The sequence below is a fragment of the Triticum urartu genome, chromosome 7 (genome assembly GCF_003073215.2).
Source record: "Triticum urartu cultivar G1812 chromosome 7, Tu2.1, whole genome shotgun sequence".
Taxonomy (NCBI): Eukaryota; Viridiplantae; Streptophyta; class Magnoliopsida; order Poales; family Poaceae; genus Triticum; species Triticum urartu.
Genome location: NC_053028.1, coordinates 535,789,177 through 535,813,096, shown reverse-complemented (window position 1 = coordinate 535,813,096; position 23,920 = coordinate 535,789,177).

Sequence of the window (23,920 nt, the reverse complement as noted above, 5' to 3'; positions counted from 1 at the left end):
AATGTTTGAAAGGAGTTTTTCAAAGAAAGACCTCGGTGAAGCTGCTTACATATTCAGCTTCAAGACCTATAGAGATAGATCTAGACGCTTGATAAGTTTTTCAATGAGTACATACCTTGACAAGATTTTGAAGTAGTTCAAAATGGAACAGTCAAAAAGGAGTTCTTGCTTGTGTTACAAGGTGTGAAGTTTAGTAAGACTCAAAACCCGACCACGGCAGAAGATAGAGAGAGAATGAAAGTCATTCCCTATGCCTCAGCCATAGGTTCTATAAAGTATGCCATGCTGTGTACCAGACCTATTGTATACCCTGCCCTGAGTTTGGCAAGGGAATACAATAGTGATCTAGGAGTAGATCACTGGACATTGGTCAAAATTATCCTTAGTGGAATAAGGATATGTTTCTCGATTATGGAGGTGACAAAAGGTTTGTCATAAAGGGTTACGTCGATGCAAGTTTTGACACTGATCCAGATGACTCTAAGTCTCAATCTGGATACATATTGAAAGTGGGAGCAATTAGCTAGAGTAGCTCCGTGCAGAGCATTGTTGACATAGAAATTTGCAAAATACGTACGGATCTGAATGTGGCAGACCCGTTGACTAAACTTCTCTCACAAGCAAAACGTGATCACACCTTAGTACTCTTTGGGTGTTAATCACATAGCGATGTGAACTAGATTATTGACTCTAGTAAACCCATTGGATGTTGGTCACATGTCGATGTGAAATATGGGTGTTAATCACATGGTGATGTGAACTATTGGTATTAAATCACATGGCGATGTGAACTAGATTATTGACTCTAGTGCAAGTGGGAGACTGAAGGAAATATGCCCTAGAGGCAATAATAAAGTTATTATTTATGTCCATATATTATGATAAATGTTTATTATTCATGCTAGAATTGTATTAACCGGAAACATAATACATGTGTGAATACATAGACAAACAAAGTGTCACTAGTATGCCTCTACTTGACTAGCTTGTTGATCAAAGATGGTTATGTTTCCTAACCATAGACATTAGTTGTCATTTGATTAATGGGATCACATCATTAGGAGAATGATGTGATTGAATTGACCCATTTTGTTAGCTTAGCACTTGATCGTTTAGTTTGTTGCTATTGCTTTCTTATATATGTTCCTATGACTATGAGATTATGCAACTCCCGTTTACCGGAGGAACACTTTGTGTGCTACCAAACGTCACAATGTAACTGGGTGATTATAAAGGTGCTCTATAGGTGTCTCCAAAGGTATTTGTTGGGTTGGCGTATTTCGAGATTAGGATTTGTCACTCCGATTGTCGGAGAGGTATCTCAGGGCCTTCTTGGTAATGCACATCACTCAAGCCTTGCAAGCATTGCAACTAATAAGTTGGTTGCGGGATGATGTATTACGGAACGAGTAAAGAGACTTGCCGGTAACGAGATTGAACTAGGTATTGAGATACCGACGATCGAATCTCGGGCAAGTAACATACCAATGACAAAGGGAACAACGTATATTGTTATGCGGTCTGACCGATAAAGATCTTCGTAGAATATGTAGAAGCCAATATGAGCATCCAAGTTCCGCTATTGGTTATTGACCGGAGACATGTCTCGGTCATGTCTACATAGTTCTCGAACCCGTAGGGTCCGCACGCTTAAAGTTCGGTGACGATCGTAATTAGGGTTTTTGTGTTTTGATGTACCGAAGGTTGTTAGGTGTCCCGGATGTGATCACGGACATGACGAGGAGTCTCGAAATGGTCGATACATAAAGATTGATATATTGGAAGCCTATATTTGGATATCGGAAACATTTCGGGTAAAATCAGGATTTTACCGGAGTATCGGGGGGTTACCGGAACCCCCCGGGGGTTATTGGGCCTACATGGGCCCTAAGGGAGAACAGGAGGGCCGGCCAGGGCAGGCCGCGGGCCCCCTCCCCCTAGTCCGAATAGGACAAGGATGGGGGGCGCCCCCCTTTCCTCTTTCTCCCTTTCCTCTTCCTTTTCCAACAAGGCAAGAGGGGGAGTCCTACTCCCGGTGGGAGTAGTACTCCTCCAGGCGCACCCCTTGGGCCGGCCGCACCTCCCCCTCTCCCTCCTTTATATACGGGGGCAAGGTGGCACCCCATGACACACAAGTTGATCTTCGTGATTGTTCCTTAGCCGTGTGCGGTGCCCCCTTTCACCATATTCCACCTAGGTCATATCGTAGCGGTGCTTAGGCGAAGCCCTGCGTCGGTAGAACATCATCACCGTCATCACGCCGTCGTGCTGACGAAACTCTCCCTCAACACTTTGCTGGATCGGAGCTCGAGGGACGTCACCGAGTTGAACGTGTGCAGAACTCGGAGGTGCCGTACGTTCGGTACTTAGATCGGTCGGATCGGGAAGATGTACGACTACTTCCTCTATGTTGTGTCAACGCTTCCGTTGCCGGTCTACGAGGGTACGTAGACAACACTCTCCCGTCTCGTTGCTATGCATCACCATGATCTTGCGTGTGCGTAGGAAATGTTTTGAAATTACTATGTTCCCCAACAAGAACAACACTCCCCCTATGCCCATGCCTACACCTAAACAAGATAACAAGTTGAGTATGGTGGGGTGTGCAAGGGTTCAAGCAACATTGCTCGAATCAATGATATTTAGCTCATGCCTTAACTCACGAAATCTTGCTTCATCCAAAGGCTTCGTGAAGATATCTGCAAGGTTATCATGAGTGTTGACATAGTTGAGCTCGATCTCCCCTCGCCTAATATGATCCCGGATGAAGTGATACCGAATCTCAATATGCTTCATCTTGAAGTGTTGCACCGGGTTGAGAGAAATCTTGATGGCACTTTCATTGTCACACCAAAGAGGCACTTTGTCACAAATGACACCGTAATCCTTTAAAGTTTGCCTCATCCATAGAAGTTGTGCACAACAACTACCGACGGCTACATACTCCGCTTCGGTGGACGAGAGAGACACACAACTTTGCTTCTTGGAGGACCAACTCACCAAAGAGCAACCAAGGAATTGGCACCCTCCGGAAGTTGACTTCCTATACACTTTGTCTCCCGCCCAATCGGAGTCCGAATAGCCTACAAGGTTGAAGTTTGCTCCTCTTGGGTACCCTAAGCCAAAGTTTGGGGTATGAGCCAAATATCGAAAGATTCGCTTGACCGCCACAAAGTGACTTTCCTTAGGTGCGGCTTGAAACCGTGCACAAATTCCCACACTCAACATGATATCCGGTCTAGATGCACAAAGGTAAAGCAAGGAGCCAATCATGGAGCGATATACCTTTTGATCCACCGCTTTACCATTGGGATCTATGTCAAGTTGGAATTTGACGGGCATTAGAGTGGAAGCCAGCTTGACTTCACTTAGCTTGAATCTCTTGAGCATGTCTTGAGTGTATTTGGCTTGGTTGATGAAGGTTCCTTCTCTTTGTTGCTTGATTTCGAACCCGAGAAAGAACTTCAACTCTCCCATCATGGACATCTTGAACTTTGAGGTCATGAGAGCGGAAAATTCCTCATTGAAAGCTTTGTTAGGAGAACCAAAGATAATGTCATCAACATATAGTTGGCACACAAACAACTCCCCTTTGACCTTCTTAGTAAAAAGAGTGGGGTCAATTTTCCCAATTTCAAACCCACAATCTTGCAACAACTCGGTAAGGTGGTCATACCACGCACGTGGGGCTTGTTTAAGGCCATAGAGTGCCTTATCGAGTTCGTACACATGATCGGGGAAATAGGGATCCTCGAACCCGGGGTGTTGTTTGACATACACCAACTCATTAATAGGACCATTAAGAAAAGCACTCTTCACATCCATTTGTTGCAACTTGAAGTTATGACGAGAAGCATAAGCAATCAACAAACGAATAGATTCAAGGCGAGCAACGGGAGCAAAGGTTTCACTGTAGTCGATACCCTCGACTTGGGAGTAGCCTTGAGCTACCAAGCGAGCCTTGTTGCGGACAATAACTCCATGAGCATCTTGCTTGTTCTTGAATATCCACTTGGTTCCAATGACATTATGGTTCCCCGTTTGCCTTGGCACCAATCTTCACACCTTGTTGTGCTCGAAGTTGTTGAGTTCTTCATGCATGGCATTAAGCCAATCCGGATCTTCGAGTGCCTCATAGACCTTTTGGGGTTCAACACAAGAGACAAACGCGTGATGTTCACAATAGTTTGCCAATTATCTACGAGTGCTTACCCCCTTTCATATGCTTCCAAGCACATTTGTCATGAGATGACCCTTGGTAGATAGCTTGGATGCAATCTTTGCGGCACGACGCTCCAATTCCTCCTCAGGAGAGAGTTGAGGAGCGGTTACTTGATCATCTTGAGCATCATCTTGAGCTTGTTCGTGATCTTGAACTTGCTTGGAGGGGAGAACTTGACCTTGGGCATCACTTGGTGGTTCAACGCCATCTTGAGGTTGATCTTGCCCTTGGTCTTGTTCATGAGGTTGAGGGCCTTCACTTTGTTCTTCGGAAGCATGTGGGTCTTGAGTTGGTGATGGTTCCACTTGAATGGAACATTGTCCTTCTCCTTCGGCCACAAGGGGTTCCTCAATGGGTAGGATAAAACCAACACCCATTCTTCTTATGGCTTGGGAGGAATTTCGTCCTCTACATCACAAGTACCACTTTGCTCCACTTGGGAGCCGTTATTCTCATCAAACTCCACGTTACACGTCTCCTCAATAAGTCCCGTGGACTTATTGAGGACACAGTAAGCATCAGAGTTTGTACCATAACCAACAAATATGCCCTCATGAGCTCTAGCCTCAAATTTAGACAAACAGACACCTTTCTTGAGAATGAAACACTTACACCGAACACCCGGAAGTACTTGAGGTTGGGCTTCTTACCGGTGAGTATCTCATATGGAGTCTTCTTCAAGACTTTGCGGAGGTAGAGCCGATTGGATGCATGACACGCAGTGTTGATGGCTTCGGCCCAAAAGTTGTATGGAGACTTGAACTCCGCCATCATGGTTCTTGCCGCATCCATCAACGTTTTGGTTCTTCCTCTCCACTACACCATTTTGTTGAGGGGTGTAAGGTGCGGAATATTGATGTTTGATCCCCTCATCACTAAGAAACTCATCCGAGGTGTAGTTCTTGAACTCGGTGCCATTGTCACTTCTTATTGTCAAGATCTTTGCATTGTATTGACGTTAAGCTTCATTTGCAAAGTCAATGACGGTTTGTTGGGCCTCACTCTTCCTCTTGAACAAGTACACTCAAGTGTATCTTGAATAGTCATCCACAATCACCAAGCAATACTTTCTACCCCCAAGACTATCAAAGGATGGAGGCCCAAAGAGATCCAAGTGAAGGAGCTCCAAAGGCCTCTTTGAGTAAATGATAGTCGTGGGAGGATGAGCCTTCTCATGTAGCTTTCCTTCAATGCAAGCACTACAAGCACGACCTTTGGCAAAACTAACATTTGTTAGTCCACGGACATGGTCCCCCTTGAGAAGACTTTGCAAAGATCTCATATTGACATGGGCTAAACGGCAATGCCAAAGCCATCCCACGTCAACTTTAGCCATTAGGCATGTCGCGATCTTAGTGGGTCGCTCCAAAAAGTTAATCACATAGAAACCGTTCTCGACATGCCCAACAAAGGCTACTTTAAGAGTCTTGCTCCACAAGAGGGCCACTATATCAATATCAAAGAAAGTGGCAAAGCCCATGATTGCAAGTTGACGAACAGAAAGTAAATTGTATGCAAGGGACTCAACAAGCACGACCTTTTCGATCGTGAGATCATGAGAAATGACAACCTTGCCAAGCTCCAATACCTTAGAGGACGAGGCATCACCCCACTCGACGTCAGTGGGCATAGATGGAATCTTTTGCACATCCACCACCAAGTCCTTGCTTCCAGTCATATGATTAGTGGCTCCACTATCGAGCAACCATGATCCCCCACCGGAAGCAAACACCTACCAGAGATCAATGCTTGGTTTTAGGTACCCATTTTGTAAAGGGTCCTTTGATGTTAGTGACAAGGGTCTTAGGAACCCAAATAGACCATTCAATGTACTCATAAGAAGAACCAACAAATTTAGCATAAACATGCTGATAACCCACAAGTATAGGGGATCACAACAGTTTTCGAGGGTAGAGTATTCAACCCAAATTTATTGATTCGACACAAGGGGAGCCAAAGAATATTCTCAAGTATTAGCAGCTGAGTTGTCAATTCAACCACACTTGGATAACTTAGTATCTGCAACAAAGTATTTAGTAGCAAAGTAATATGATAATAGGAGTAATGGTAGCAAAAGTAATATTTTTGGGGTTTTGTAGTGATTGTAACAGAAGCAACGGAAAAGTAAATAAGCGGAGAACAATATATGAAAAGCTCGTAGGCATTGGATCAGTGATGGAGAATTATGTTGGATGCGATCTATCATGCAACAGTTATAACATAGGGTGACACAGAACTAGCTCCAGTTCATCAATGTAATATAGGCATGTATTCCGAATATAGTCATACGTGCTTATGGAAAGGAACTTGCATGACATCTTTTGTCCTACCCTCCCGTGGCAGCGGGGTCCTATTGGAAACTAAGGGATATTAAGGCATCCTTTTAATAGACTACCAGACCAAAGCATTAACACAAAGTGAATACATGAACTCCTCAAACTACGGTCATCACCGGTAATGGTCCCGATTATTGTCACTTCGGGGTTAACGGATCATAACACATAATAGGTGACTATAGACTTGCAAGATAGGATCAAGAACTCACATATATTCATGAAAACATAATAGGTTCAAATCTGAAATCATGGCACTCGGGCCCTAGTGACAAGCATTAAGCATAGCAAAGTCATAGCAACATCAATCTCAGAACATAGTGGATACTAGGGATCAAACCCTAACAAAACTAACTCAATTACATGATAAATCTCATCCAACCCATCACCGTCCAGCAAGCCTATGATGGAATTACTCATGCACAGCAGTGAGCATCATGAAATTGGCGATGGACGAAGGTTGATGATGACGATGGCGACGCATTCCCCTCTCCGGAGCCCCGAACGGACTCCAGATCGGCCGTCCCGAGAGAGTTTAGGGCTTGGTGGCGGCTCCGTATCGTAAAACGTGATGAATCATTCTCTCTAATTTTTTTCTCCCCGAAAGTGAATATATGGAGTCAAGGTGGACGTCGGTGGAGCATCAGGGGGCCCACAAGGCAGGGGGCGCGCCCAGGGGGGTAGGCGCTCCCCCCACCCTCGTGGACAGGGTGTGGGCCCCCTGATGTGGATTCTTCTTCCAGTATTTTTTATATATTCCAAAAATAATCTTCGTTGAGTTTTAGGTCATTCCGAGAACTTTTATTTCTGCACAAAAATAACACCATGGCAATTCTGCTGAAAACAGCATCAGTCCGGGTTAGTTCCATTCAAATCATGCAATTTAGAGTCCAAAACAATGGCAAAAGTGTTTGGAAAAGTAGATACGATGGAGACGTATCACATGCCCATCACTAGCACGACATAACACATAGGAAGGGTTAGAGTCGCCGGTGTTGTTGGAAGGGGTGGCATTGCCCTTCTTGACACCACCACCCTTCACATTGTTCTTCTTCTTCTTAGAGGCACCCTCTCCCTCTTTGACAAAAGTTTGCATGAGAGGAGGAGGCCGTTTAGCCTTGCCATTCTTCTTCTTGTTCTTGGACTTGGGTGCAAACCCAATCCCTTCCTTGGCCACAACTTCCTTTTGATTGCTCAAAAGATCATTGAGGTTCTTATCACCTTGTATGCACGACACAAGGCCTTTCTCAAGTTGCACCTTCAACTTTGCATTGTTCTCAATAAGATGCACATGCTCGTAACAAGGGTTAGTAGCATTTGCATTATCAATTAAAACCATATGAGGAAAAGTGGCTTTCTCCTTGGTTAGCCTCACTTGGAGTTGATCATGAGACTCTTGAAGACTAGCATGAGTACTCTTCAAAGCTTTGTGAGCCTTGTCAAGGATATAAAACTCCTTCTTGAGTCTAGCAAGATCAACACCAAGTTTGGCCTTCTCGGAATTTAGCACACGAAACACAACAAGAGCATGATCAAGATCTTTCTTTAATTTAGCATGCTCATCGTTGTGTGACTCCTCAAGAGCCAAACGATGACCACTCTCTTCCTCAAGAGCATTAGAGAGATCCGATATCTCACCGGCATAGTCATGACTATGCCCCTCCATCTTAGAGATGGTGTCTTCGTGAGCCTCGATCATGTCATTGGCTTCACCAAGTTGTTCCAAGAGAGCAACAAAGTGCTTCTTGGAATTACCCTTAAGCTTACTCATAAAAGACTCAAACTCATTTTCCTCCATGTTGGACCCCCCACTTTCATCAATGCAATCCGTCAAAGAAGGATGAGTAATGATGGTAGTTTTGATGTCGGGGTTACCTTGTTGGTGGCTTTAGCCATGAGGCACTTGGCGGTGATGTTCTCATTAGGTGAGTCGAAGAGGGACGCCCAGGGTGTTGTCGCAATGGCCACGGAGGCCATGGCAACCATCTCACCATCTTCATCATTCTCATCCTCATTGTACTCTTCTTGTGCCACCAATCCCTTGGGAGGAGCCTTCTTGGTGAAGTGGTTCTTGTTGGGGAAAGACTTGGCCTTGTCCTTCCGGATGAGTGATACGTCTCCAACGTATCTATAATTTTTTATTTTTCCATGCTATATTATATTCTGTTTTGGACATTATTGGGCTTTATTATACACTTTTATATTATTTTTGGGACTAACCTATTAACCAGAGGCCCAGCCCAGAATTGCTATTTTTTTTGCCTATTTTAGGGTTTCGAAGAAAAGGATTATCAAACGGAGTCCAAATGGAATGAAACCTTCGGGAACGTGATTTTCGAAACGAACATGATCCAGAGGACTTGGACCCTGCGTCAAGACATCAACCAGGAGGCCACAAGGTAGGGGGCGCGCCTACCCCCCAGGCGCGCCTCCACCCTCGTGGGCCCCCTGTTGCTCCACCGACGTACTCCTTCCTCCTATATATACCTGTGTACCGCCAAACTACCAGATATGGAGCCAAAACCCTAATTCCACCATCGTAACTTTCTGTATCCATGAGATCCCATCTTGGGGCCTGTTCTGGAGCTCCGCCGGAGGGGGCATCGATCACGGAGGGCTTCTACATCAACACCATAGCCCCTCCGATGAAGTGTGAGTAGTTTACCTCAGACCTACAGGTCCATAGTTATTAGCTAGATGGCTTCTTCTCTCTTTTTGGATTTCAATACAAAGTTCTCCCCCTCTCTTGTGGAGATCTATTCGATGTAATCTTCTTTTGCGGTGTGTTTGTTGGGACCGATGAATTGTGGGTTTATGATCAAGTTTATCTATGAACAATATTTGAATCTTCTCTGAATTATTTTATGTATGATTGGTTATCTTTGCAAGTCTCTTCAAATTATCAGTTTGGTTTGGCCTACTAGATTGATCTTTCTTGCAATGGGAGAAGTGCTTAGCTTTGGGTTCAATCTTGCGGTGTCCTTTCCCAGTGACAGTAGGGGCAGCAAGGCATGTATTTTATTGTTGCCATCGAGGATAACAAGATGTGGTTTTCATCATATTGCATGAGATTATCCCTCTACATCATGTCATCTTGCTTAAAGCGTTACTCTGTTCTCTTGAACTTGATACTCTAGATGCATCCTGGATAGCGGTCGATGTGTGGAGTAATAGTAGTAGATGCAGGCAGGAGTCGGTCTACTTGTCTCGGACGTGATGCCTTTATACATGATCATACATAGATATTCTCATAACTATGCTCAATTCTGTCAATTGCTCAACAGTAATTTGTCTACCCACCGTGAATACTTATGCTCTCGAGAGAAGCCACTAGTGAAACCTATGGTCCCCGGGTCTATCTTCTATCATATTAATCTTCCAATACTTATTTATTTCCTTTGCCTTTTATTTTACTTTGCATCTTTATCATAAAAATACCAAAAATATTATCTTACCATATCTATCAGATCTCACTCTCGTAAGTGACCGTGTAGGGATTGACAACCCCTTATCGCGTTGGTTGCGAGGGACTCGTGCGTGGCCTCCTACTGGATTGATACCTTGGTTCTCAAAAACTGAGGGAAATACTTACGCTACTTTGCTGCACCACCCTTTCCTCTTCAAGGGAAAACCAACGCAAGTGCTCAAGAGGTAGCAATGAGTTTGCCACCATTGTCTTCCCTCTTCTCATAGGGGCACTCCGCAACAAATTGGCTCACATTGCCGCAATTGTAGCAAGTCCTCACACATTGCTTGCCCTTGATGCCACTTGAGTTGCTCTTGTTGAAGTTGGGTCTTGAGTTCTTCTTGCTCCAAAATTTTCTTGAAGCGAGAGCCATGTGCTCATGATAATCATATTTTTATCCTCGGGGCTGCTCTCCTCTTCTTCCTCTTCCTCCTCTTCTTCCACACTAGCCTTGGACTTCAAAGCAAGATTGAGATTCTTGGCTCTTTGAGAATGCAATACCGCATTGTCGGTGGTCTTGTCCAAGATACTCATTGCCATAAACTCATCCAACACTTCGCTTGAGGACAAGGTGTGGAAATCCGGCCGTTGACGGATGATGGAGGACATGGCCTTATGGTAAGGCATCATGGCTTTGAGAAATTTCCGCTTGATCCAATTGTCATTTGCATCCTTGCTCCCATGATCTCGGAGTGAGACCGCGAGTGTGGTTAGTCTCCGGTAGAGCTCACAAGGTTCTTCACCTTCATTCATAGAAAATTCATCGGCTTCATCTTGCGCCACTTCATAGTTGGAGCATTGAATGCTTGCGCTTCCCTTGTGAAGGTAAATAACATGGTGACATGCTTCCTTTGCCATGGTGAATGGTCGGAGATGCACAATATCTTCGGGAGGGATAGCATCTTGGATGATGAAGAGAGCATTCTCGTTGAATTGATGACTCGCGACTTCTCTTGGGGTGAAGTTGCTTGGGTCATGAGGATAGAAACCTTGCTCAATGATTCTCCAAAGGTTAGTATTCACATGATTTAAATGGCGTTTAAAGTGATATACCCAAGCGTCAAAATCCTTATTTTTCACAATCTTAGGAGGAGGACCGGCATGATTTAAATGAGTGGAGGGAATCGGTCCTCCATAGGTAGGTGGAGGATCCACATGGGTAAAGATGCCATTTCCACTTTTACCACTAGACAAAGGAACTTTATCACTAGAAACTTCCCCCTTGTCAGAGTTAGCAACCATCACCTTGTCAGTGGGATCAACCACTTCCAATGGTGCGGTGGATAATTTAAGACCATCAGGAAAATCTTTAAGCACGCCTTTGACCTCGGTCGCCATGGAGGTTTTAAATGTGTCCAAGACCACATTGAGTTCCTCACGTGAGACCGAGGTTCCCCCATCGGCCGTAGACGAGGACGGAATCACACAGGGGTGCTCCTCCTCACCGTCTACGGTGTTAACCATACTCTTTGGAAGGCAAAGTCCTTAATAAAGAGACGAGGCTCTAATACCAATTCAAAATATAGATATAGTTGACTAGAGGGGGGTGAATAGGCAACTAACAATTTTTAGCTTTTCTTTACCAATTTAAACTTTGCATCAAAGTAGGTTGTCTAGATATGCAACTAGGTGAGCAGCCTATATGATGCAACAACAATAAGTAAACAAGAAAGCAAGGGATGTAACACAAGATAAGCTTGCACGAGTAAAAGGATGAGATAACCAAGAGTGGAGTCGGTGAAGACGAGGATGTGTTACCGAAGTTCCTTCCCTTTGAGAGGAAGTACGTCTCCGTTGGAGCGGTGTGGAGGCACAATGCTCCCCAAGAAGCCACTAGGGCCACCGTATTCTCCTCACGCCCTCACACAATGTGAGAATCCGTGATTCCACTATTGGTGCCCTTGAAGGCGGTGACCGAACCTTTATAAACAAGGTTGGGGCAATCTCCACAACTTAATTGGAGGCTCCCAACAACACCACGAAGCATCACCACAATGAAGTATGGCTTCGCGATGAACTCAACCGTCTAGGGTGCTCAAACACCCAAGAGTAACAAGATCCGTGAGGGATTAGTGGGGGGAATCAAATATCTCTTGGTGGATGTGTAGATCTAGGCCTTCTCAACCAATCCCTAGGAGATCAACAAGTTCGATCGGCTAGGGAGAGAGATCGGGTGAAAATGGAGCTTAGAGCAACAATGGAGCTTGGAGTTGGAAGAGGTGGTCAACTCGGAGAAGAAGTCGCCCCTTATATAGTGAAAGAACAAATCCAACTGTTATCCACTTAACCAACCCGCGACCTGCGTACTACCGCACCAAACAAGCGGTACTACCGCAAGGGCTCACGGTACTACTGCGACGAACCGCGGTAATACCGCTGCCACGGCAGGGCCTAAGACCAGTCCTGAAGCGCTAAGGCGAGGAGCGGTAGAACCGCTGGCGCGGTACTACCGCGCCCCCTTGCGATACTACCACAAGGCAGGAATGGACTAGCTCGGGAAGGCACGTACATATAAAATTACATCTGTGACAACTTCCGCTGAGTTTTGATCTATGCAAAAATCCAACACGGTACTACCGCAGACTTGGAGCGGTACTACCGCATAGGGCACGGATGTAAAAAATTACATCCGCCCCTATTACCGCTCATGCTGCTGAACCTGGCCAGAGCTCACGGTACTACCGCGCCTATGGAGCGGTACTACCGCGTACGGCTCGGATGTAAAAAATTACATCCGCCCCTCACTACAAAAAAAAATACACTTCTATGATGATACGTGTTTGTCACAGTAGGTCGCTTTTTTTTTGTCATGCATGTACATCCATGAAAAATTTATGACAGAACCAAGATAGTCATACCTGTGATGTCGTAGAAGTGTTCCATGACATTACCAAAATTATCATCATGGAAGTGTCCACTTCCATGACGATAAATCGCGCGTCACAGAAGTGCTTTCGTCAAGGGTGACCGACACGTGGCATCCACCGTAACGGAACGCCGTTAAGCTATCAAGTCGGGTTTTGGATCCGATTACCCATTAACAGCCCCGACCAATGGGAAATTTCCACGTGTAAAATTCTTATTGGCCGGACGAAACACGTGACAGTTCGTCAGTTGGTCAGATAGGCGCCTATGATACGTCGACACGTAGCACGGCCCAACAGAGGCCCATTCCTGTGAAAAGGCCGGCCCATTTGACTTGGTCAAAAGCTAGCAGGCCGGCCCATGGAAAGCCTGTTAACGGCATGTTCGCATATAGCCCATTTACAGCCCGCTAACCCAAGGCCCGTTACGCCCTATCCGAATTAGGCCCAGTAGCGTCATCTAGGCCATCCAATATGATTCCAGCCCGTTTTCACTTCTGGCCCATGTATGGTCCATGACGTCTTTCGTCCCATATGAGGCCCTATGTAACTCTTGGCCTATTAACGGCCCGTGGTGAAACTGGCCCGTAATGAACAGTGTATCACTTTATACCCATTAACGGCCCATTATTCCGTTGGGCCGTTTCCAGCCCATGTTAACTTTCGGCCTTCTCAGAGCCCATTTATTCTTGGGCTCATTTCCAGCATTCGTTTACTTACGGCCCGTTACTATCATTTTCTGCTTGTGGGCCAAATTCAGCCCGTGGTTACAGTCGGCCCGTTTGTGGTCCGTTAATACGTTGGGCCGTTGTCGGTGTCAAAACCGGCGGATCTCGGGTAGGGGGTCCCGAACTGTGCGTCTAGGCCGGATGGTAACAAGAGATAGGGGACACAATGTTTTACCCAGGTTCGGGCCCTCTTGATGGAGGTAAAACCCTACGTCCTGCTTGATTAATATTGATGATATGGGTAGTACAAGAGTAGATCTACCACGAGATCAGAGAGGCTAAACCCTAGAAGCTAGCCTATGGAATGATTGTATGTTGTGGTTGTTGTGTCCTACGGACTAAAACCCTCCGGTTTATATAGACACCGGAGAGGGTTAGGGTTACACAAGGTCGGTTACAAAGGAGGAGATATCCATATCCGTATTGCCTAGCTTGCCTTCCATGCCAAGTAGAGTCCCATCCGGACACGAGACGAAGTCTTCAATCTTGTATCTTCATAGTCCAACAGTCCGGCCAAAGGATATAGTCCGGCTGTACGGAGACACCCTAATCCAGGACTCCCTCAGTAGCCCCTGAACCAGGCTTCAATGACGATGAGTCCAGCGCGCAGTATTGTCTTCGGCATTGCAAGGCGGGTTCCTCCTCCGAATACACCACGGAAGAATTTGAATACAAGGATAGTGTCCGACCCTGCAAAATATGTTACACATACCACCATAGAGAGAATAATATTTTCGCAAATCTAATTTGCTGACCTGTTTTAGCAACAGGACATTACGTCACGGCCCGGTGATTATTCGAACCATTTCCTTTAACTAGCCCCGCACATAACGTGAGGCAGTTTTTTGACACGCCTTGTTAAAGCAGAGATCGTGTCCCCTTATCATGGGATTCTCATTAATACGGGCGTGGGTAACCCAACCGCGCCATCGATTACGGCGCTTGTGGGATAAGCGAGTTTTACCAGGCTAGTGGGGGCGCATAGTTTCATCAGCCCATATAAAGGGATAAGGATTCACCTTTTCATCCACACCTTCTTCCTCCCTTGCTCATCCGTTTTCGCACACTCGAGCTCTAGAGCCCAAGTCCGCACTTCCCACCTCAACCTTCTCCAACCATGTCCGGAGCGGGAGGCGGGTGGATGGTCTCCTCCATCACGGATGGAGACATCAAGAAGCTGAGGAGAGCCGGATACTTGCCCGACGACATCGCGCACCGGCTCCCAGATGAGGGGCATCTCATCCCCACCCCCAGGTCCCATGAGAGGGTAGTGTTCCTCACCCATTTCCTCCACAGACTGGGATTCCCTCTCCACCCATTCGTCTGGGGGCTCATGTTCTATTACGGGCTGGATTTCCACGATCTGGCCCCGAACTTCATCCTCAACATCTCGGCGTTTATCGTTGTGTGCGAGGCCTTCGTCCGCATCAAGCCCCACTTTGGTTTATGGCTGAAGACCTTCAATGTCAAGCCGAAGGTTGTGGGCGGTCGCCAGGCGGAGTGCGGAGGCGCCATGGTGGGCAAGATGCCCAACGTTACATGGCTCGAGGGCTCCTTTGTGGAAACCATAAAGGGGTGGCAATCAGGGTGGTTCTACATCACCGAGCTGCGTGACCCTGCATGGGCAGTGGGGCCCGAGTTCCGATCAGGCATCCTCATGCGGATCACCTCCTAGAAAGAGAAGGGCCTGTCTTGGGGTAGTTCGGGAGAGCTGACCGGACTCCAAACATGTATTCAAAACATGGTGAGCAAGAAGCTCAAACTTGTCAACGTAGTCCAGGTCATGCTCCACCACTGGATCCTCCCGTGCCAACAACAGGACTTCAACTTGTGGGAGTTCGACCCCGTGCAGCACCGAACTCTGAACAGGATCTTCGACACAACTCACGAAGATGCCTGGAGGGTGCTGTTCAAAAGCGCTGAGGTCCCTCCTCCCATTACTGAGCATCGCGGATTCAGCGCGAAGCGCCAAGCCAGTGCGGTAAGCTGGTTTACCTTTCACAGGATACTTATCTTTTATAGATTGACTCCATGCGGGATCTAAACTCCCGTACCTTTGACAGGACTGGCAGGAGACGGCCGGACAGATCGACTGTCCGGCTCCTTTGCCCGAAGGCCCAGCGGACGCTCTTCTGGCGAAGATGCTGACTCTGGCTCCTTATACGGTGTCGGAGAAGACTAAGAAGGGCAAGTGAACCCGAAAGAGTTCCCGACGTCAGGCGTCGTCGGACTCTCCGTCCGATGACTCTGCGGCGCACTCCTCCCCCGAAGACGAGGAAGAAGAAGAAGATGATCCCCCTCTAGCTGGGGGAGATAATAAAAGGAAGGCCGCCCCAACTGGGGGGGCGAAGAGTCCAAGAAGGGAAGGACTCTCCTTCCGGACAATTCCACTGCCGCCGACGAAGGCGAAGACGGGTGGTTGCCCAGGGCCAAGCCCCTGGGGAGATCGTAAGTATTCGGATACCAGAGTAACTCATAGCATTCCTTTGTCGCACTGCTTTCCCTAATGTCGAACATAATTATGCAGGCCACCACGAGCCAGTATCGATGTATCATCGGACGGCTTCCTGGGCTCATCGGACATGGATAGCGATCCAGTCCCGACCGCCACCTCCCCTCATCCTGCTGGCAACGCCGAGGTGTTGCCTCAAGAGGCACCGGGTCGAGGGGAGACAGTCCCGGAGGCGCCTCAAGGCGACCTTCCGAACTCCGGGAGCCGAGGGGACGGGGCCCCTCAGAGCTCCGAGTTCGGCCCTTAGCCGAACACCGCGCCGGAACCTCCAGTGATTCTGGGCTCGGGCAGGCGGCCTCCTTCCAAGAGGGGCAAGACGCCTGTGCCGGTGACCTCTGCCCATCCAGAGGCGCCGGACAATGTGCTGGAAGCACTTCGCGGCGCTTCCATCGATGAGGAGCACCGTACTATTATGAGTGCGGTGGTCCAGAAGGTTCAGTCCGCCATGAGCGGATTGACTGAAGCCTGTGCAGCCTTCTAACAGGCTTTGAGGTAAGTGTTTTTAAAATATAGGAAAAATAATACCGCATAGACAGTAGCCCCTGATGCTTTGTTCGGTGTTCGCAAAGAAAAGCCGAACAGAGGATCAAATAATATCGCAGGAGTCTAATATAAGTATGTCAATATGCATATGCAGGCCTTGCTGTTGGCGTCCGCCGCACTGACTGCGGAGGTTGCCGTACTAAAGCAGGACCTCGAGGGGTCCAAGAAAGAGCTCGGCCCTGCCAAGAGGCAGCTCAAGGAGAACAAGGGTAAGTAATACCCTGTCTATAGATATGTATAAAAAGAATGCGATTGCAAAATGACAGGATTATCATGAATTTGCCAGGGGCCGCGACCGAAGTGGCGACCCTAAAGCAAGCGCTGTCTGGGGCCGAAGATAAAGTGGCCAAGGAGCGCACCGAGCGAGAGAAGCACGAGGCTCGGGTGGGCGAGGTGCAACAAGAGCTCCAGGCTCTCGTGGAGAAGCACGAGGCGTTGGAGCTTGACTCAAAGACGTGGGAGTCTGAGCTTGCCGCGGCCCTCGAGAGCGCAAAAAGTGCCAAGGCCAAAGCCCAAAAGGCCCTCCAGGAGATCGACGCAATGAAGAAGATAGCGGCGGGTAAGGATTTCTATATGCAAAGCAAGCATGTAAAAGTAAATTACCGATTACTTACCCGAATCCGGAGCTCTCTAGGGGCATTCACAGATTTGCCCCGCAGCGTGTCTGATGCCGCACAATTTTACCAGGCCGAGGATGGAAACTCAACGGAGAAGCTGTTCTGGTCTCAGTATACTGAGGCCGAACACCCGGTGCCAATGAGCGACCAGCTGAAGCAGATGGTCGAGCTACATAAGGCGGCCGATCAGGCCATGAAGGGCTTTATAGTCCGGTTGTGGCCTGGCGATGCCCTTCCGAACAGCTTCTTCGGCCTGGTGAGGCGGCTTGTGGATGCCTGCCCGCGGCTGGAGGTCGTCAAGCGATCTGTCTGCATTGAAGGTGCACGTCGGGCTTTCGCCCGTGTGAAATTGCAGTGGGTCAAGCTAGACGCCGTGAAGCTGATCAAGGAGGGGCCGCCGGAGGACAAGGAGCACCGCCACCCCGAGATGTACTACGAGGGTGTTCTGCCGGGTGCCCGTCTCATAGAGGACGAGTGTTCAAAATATGTAATATTTGAGTGAGACTTGCTTGTTTTATCCTGTATTTATGAAAACTTGTTTCATATGCGCTATGCAACGCTTGTTTGAATTTAAAATATTGCCTTCTGTTTGGCTGTTTATCCAATCTGAGAGATGGCTAGTCCTCGGCTTCTGCCCCCATGCCACAAGTGCTGGGGTGTTCGGGATAAGCCTGAGCACTCTTGTTCCCATGTTTGGGTCCTTCGAGGGAGGTGCTCAGCACAGCGAACAAGGCAACCGGACTAATAATGCTTTATCACTCTCACTTAGCCATAGAATTCTATAATTTTAAATTTCGGTGAAGCCCCTGGTATTTGGAAGGCCGAATTCGGGGTGCGATACACGCCTTTAAGCCGGACAGGGCCGGCCCCTCGCTCTAAGCGGCATAAGTCTTTAGGGACTCGAAAACCTCGCTGAACAGCAACCAGTCTCTCGCCTTATCATGACAGTCAGTTTTAGCTTTCTCTACTAAGGTGTTGAACCCAGTAGAACTGGGGCACAATCGCAGTAGTTCTCCTAGCGCTACCTTAGCTGATAGAGTGGAACGTAAGGTACCAAAACATAGGAGCCGGGCAAACCCAACATTTGACCAAAGACATGATTCGGAGCTGATGCATATAATGCTATAAGTTCGGGGTGCCGAACTTGTGAAAGTGTTTGGACTTTTCACACCGTATTGTGGGGTACGTGAGCCCCTGGTGTATTGGTCGTACCAAAGTGTACGGTTGCAAGGCGTCATTAATGAACATATATATATATAACAAGAATGCAATAATAGTTGTAATGTCATGCATTGTTTATTCAAAAAATTGCATTAAAGCAGAGTGATACAGACAGTGCGATAAGCAAAGAGTAGGACTATGTCCCTTCCAAGGGCAAGCTGAGGAATGATATTAAATCGAATATTTCGCTCGTTACTGTAATCCACCTGGGAATTCCGTGGTATGACGTAGCTGTCTGCCTCCTTGGTTGCTGCATCATGTGTTTGGCAATAGTGCTGCCGGACAGTGTTTCCAGAGATTAAGGTCCTGAAAAAGAGAAAAATAACCAAACGGGAAGCCCCTAGTGCGGTTTAAGCCGCGTCTTGGGGCGTGCCGCAGTTGTGCCCCCCTCCCCACCTGTGCCCATGGTATTTTTAATGCATAATTATGTACGCGTGGCACGAGTTTCGCCGTTGGGCTGGGATTGGGGTGGGCGCCGTATTGCTACGCAAGCTCAGATCATGCCAGGTGGTCTATTTGCCGATTTCTCCGAGCGCGCTTGAAGGTGTCCGGGCTTTGAAGCGCCGAACTGGTTGATTGCCTTGAGAGGCTGCTTTGCGCTTCTACTGCGAGGGCCACGGTGTGCTCCTCTGTTCGGAGAGAGCGCTCTGTGTTTCCATTGACTGTAATAACTCCGCGAGGTCCTGGCATCTTGAGCTTGAGGTATGCATAATGCGGTACCGCATTGAATCTAGCAAATGCGGTTCGCCCGAGCAGCGCGTGATAACCACTGCGGAATGGGACTATATCGAAGATTAACTCTTCACTTCGGAAGTTATCCGGGGTTCCGAAGACCACTTCCAGTGTAATTGAGCATGTGCAATGGGCCTCTACACCTTGAATGGCGCCTTTAAAGGTCGTTTTTGTGGGTTTGATCCTTGAGGGGTCTATACCCATTTTGTGCACTGTGTCCTGATAAAGCAGGTTCAGGCTGCTGCCGCCATCCATAAGGACTCGAGTGAGGTGAAATCCATCAATGATTGTGTCTAGGACCAGTGCGGCGAATCCGCCATGACGGATACTAGTGGGGTGGTCCCTGCGATCGAAGGTGATCGGACAGGAGGACCAAGGGTTGAACTTTGGGGCGACTGGCTCCAACGCATATACGTCGCTGAGAGCATGCTTCCACTCCCTCTTGGGGATGTGGGTTGCGTATATCATGTTCACCGTCCGCACTTGTGGGGGAAACCTCTTCTGTCCTCCAATGTGTGGCTGCCGGGATTCCCCCTAGTCATCGCTATGCGGCCCCTTGTCCTTGTTTTCGGCAATTAACTTGCCGGCCTGCTTGAACACCCAACAATCCCTGTTGGTGTGATTGGATGGCTTGTCTGGGGTGCCGTGTATTTGACATGAGCGATCGAGTATACGGTCCAAGCTGGACGGACCCGGTGTACTTTGTTTGAATGGCTTTTTCCGCTGACCGGGTTTAGAGCCTTTGAATCCGGCATTGACTGCTGTATCCTCGGTATTTTCGCTGTTAATGCGGCGCTTATGTTTGTTGCGACGTGACCTGCTATTGCCGTCCTTGGTATCCGAGGTACCATGGTTCTTTGATATGTTATTACTACGAGCCAGCCAGCAGTCTTCTCCCGCACAAAAGCGGGTCATGATCGTCGTGAGAGCTGCCATAGATTTCGGCTTTTCCTGACCAAGGTGCCGGGCTAGCCACTCGTCTCGGATGTTGTGTTTGAAAGCCGCTAAGGCCTCTGCATCCGGACAGTCGACGATTTGATTTTTCTTTGTAAGGAACCGAGTCCAGAATTGTCTGGCCGACTCTTCTGGCTGCTGAATTATGTGGCTCAAGTCATCGGCGTCTGGTGATCGCACATAAGTGCCCTGAAAGTTGTTGAGGAATGCGGCTTCCAGATCTTCCCAACAACTAATGGAGTCTGCTGGCAAGCTGTTAAGCCAATGCCGCGCTGGTCCTTTGAGCTTTAGTGGGAGGTATTTGATGGCGTGTAAGTCATCACCGCGAGCCATGTGGATGTGAAGGAGGAAATCCTCGATCCATACTGCAGGATCTGTAGTGCCGTCGTATGATTCAATATTTATAGGTTTGAAACCTTCTGGGATTTGATGATCCATTACTTCGTCTATGAAGCATAAAGGGTGTGCGGCGCCTCTGTATTGGGCTATATCGTGACGCAGCTCGAATGGGTCTTCCCCGCTGTGTTCGGCCTGGCCGGATTTACTTTTACTGTATCCGGCGTGACGTTTATCGTCTCGCATGGTGGCGCGCCCTCGTGATCCGTAGATCGATCTTGCATGCTTTGCTTTGTCCTCCAATATGTCTCGCAGGTCTGGCGTATCTCCCCATGCCTTTTTATTTGAATGGCGTCGGAGTGTGGGCTGAGTTTTTGGCTGCAATGCATCTCTATCGCGGCAACGAGGTGGACGATCAGCCGCGTCATACACTTCTTCCTCCAGTCGGGGTGGCAACCTGCATTTTGGGTAACTCTTGGAGGGGCGCTCGAGTTTATATTCCTCGGCCGCGAGGACTTCAGTCCATCTGTCAGCTAGCAGATCTTGATCAGCTTGAAGCTGCTGCTGCTTTTTCTTCAGGCTATTTGACGTGGCCATAAGCCGACGTTTGAAGAGCTCTTGTTCGACGGGATCCTCTGGCACAGCAAATTCGTCGTTGCCGAGGCTTGCCTCGTCTTCGGAGGGGGGCATGTAATTATCATCCTCCTCTTCTCCATCTGTCGCTCTCTCAGGAGGGCTGGCTCCTCCATCCTCCTGCTATAAATCTTGCTGGAGGGGATTGTTGTTGTCTTCGGCACTATCCGGAGTATTATTATCTCCTGTGCCGGTATCACCACTTTTGCTTTGGCGGGACTTAGAGCGGCGCTGCTAATGTCGGCGCTTGGGTTGCTTCTTGGAGGGGTCATCCTTCACTATCTCGTCGCCATTGTCTTCTTTGGGTGTATCCACCATGTATATGTCATATAACGAGGTGGCTGTCCAGTGCCCCGTAGGCCGTGGTTCCTCTTTGTCTCCCGCATCGTCATCCATACCGTCGATGTCTTCGGAGTCGAAGTCGAGCATGTCGGTTAAGGCATCGAAAGTGGCTACTAAGTGGGTGGTGGGTGGGTCGCGAATTTCTTCGTCGTCCGCATCCCAGTCCTGCCGGACATAGATCGGACAGGATCCTCCTGACAAGGAGAGAGACCTTAATGAGTTCAGTATGTCGCCAAAGGGCGACTGCTGGAAAATATCCGTGGAGGTAAACTCCATGATCGGCGCCCAATCAGATTCGATAGGAACGAGCGCGGGCGGTTCGGAGTCCATGGCCGGAGAAGGATCCGGCAATTTATCAACACGGCTCTTGTGCAAGGTAAGGTCGATGTTCGGCTTGATCGCCGCTGAGGGTAAGGCCTTTGTGGTGGGGTCCATCCACCCGTCCGCGGAAGGCGCAACTGGCTCCAAATCGAGGGTGGGAGCGGCTGCCGGTGCGATCTCCTGAACACTGTCCGATGGTAGAGCTAAATCGTACTCATCGTGACCGTGTGACGCACAAGGCAGAGGCTCGAATCCGTCAAAGATCAAGTCTCCATGGACATCGGCCGTGTAGTTTAAGCTTCCAAACCTGACCTGGTGGCCAGGGGCGTAACTTTCGATCTGCTCTAGATGGCCAAGCAAATTGGCCCGCAGTGCAAAGCCACGGAACACGAAGATCTGTCCGGGGAGAAAAGTCTCACCCTGGACTGCATCGCTATTGATGATAGTAGGATCCATCAAGCCTAATGGCGATGGCACAGAGGAACTCTCAACGAAAGCACCGATGTCGGTGTCAAAACCGGCGGATCTCGGGTAGGGGGTCCCGAACTGTGCGTCTAGGCCGGATGGTAACAGGAGGCAGGGGACAATGTTTTACCCAGGTTCGGGCCCTCTTGATGGAGGTAAAACCCTATGTCCTGCTTGATTAATATTGATGCTATGGGTAGTACAAGAGTAGATCTACCACGATATCAAAGAGGCTAAACCCTAGAAGCTAGCCTATGATGTGATTGTATGTTGTGGTTGTTGTGTCCTACGGACTAAAACCCTCCGGTTTATATAGACACCGGAGAGGGTTAGGGTTACACGAGATCGGTTACAAAGGAGGAGATATCCATATCCGTATTGCCTAGCTTGCCTTCCACACCAAGTAGAGTCCCATCCGAACACGAGACAAAGTCTTCAATCTTGTATCTTCATAGTCCAACTGTCCGGCCAAAGGATATAGTCCGGCCTAGAGCATAGTTCGGGACCCCCTACCCGAGATCCGCCGGTTTTGACACCGATAGCCATTTTCATAGCGTCATCAAATACGGCCTATTAACGATGGCCCGTTATGGTCGGCCCATGAACGGACGATTCCAACTCTATACCGTTTACGACCATAATGCGGCCTGTTATTGGCCCGTGTTTGGCCAATCGATCATACGGCCCGTATAAGGCCCATTGATGATACGGCCCGTAGAAGGCCCATTGTTTCTACGGCCCGTAGAAGGCCTACTGTTTCTACGGTCCATAAAAGGCCCACTGTTTCTACGGCCCGTAGGAGGCCCAGTGTCACTACAGTAAATATTAGCCCATGGTTATTGTGGCCTAGTTTTAAAAAATAGGTTATTGCAGCCACTAGTTAACCGCTGAAAAAGAACTGCAATGACTACAAGCAAACAAATAAACAAGACAACAAGGAAATAAATAAGCAAGCAACTAACGCTAGGCTATCATGGCTATTACACATATTACATCCACTGGGCATCAAAGTTCGCCACCAGTGCAAATATATGGAACAAAGCAGCATATCATATACACTGGCCGTCAAAATTGGCCATCAGTGCAAATAAACGTGGCAGCAAAACAAGAGCATAACTGAAACAACTTCAGAAGAGCTCAAGAAACGTTATCCTGGGTATCCACCATGCTGGCAATAAGCTTAGCAAGCTGATTAGCTTTGTCCTGTTTGGTGCTAAAATCCTCCAACGCTTGCTGTTGCACCAAAAAGTATGCATCTGAATGCTCCAGGGACTTCCGCAGTCCTTCCGCTTCTTGTCGCAGCACAGCTGATCGATGTCTTTCAGCTTGTAGTTGGGACTCAGCAAACTGAACTGATTCAGACAGTGAGTTTGAATAGCTTGTGCAAGCGGTAGTGGCCAGTAACTCCAACACTAAACCAAGACAGGATGTGTCACTATCCTGAACCTTATTTGCATTACTTCCTTTACCGTTGATTAATAAGGCACTCTTCCCCAATATTCTGTCAGCATTCTAAAATAAGAAACAAGCAGGCACATAACAAGTTTAGCATGTACTAGTATATGAAACTCATTTCGGTGAACCAGTTCATTAGTAAGGTGGACAGGATTAAACTACCAAGTCTTCTATTG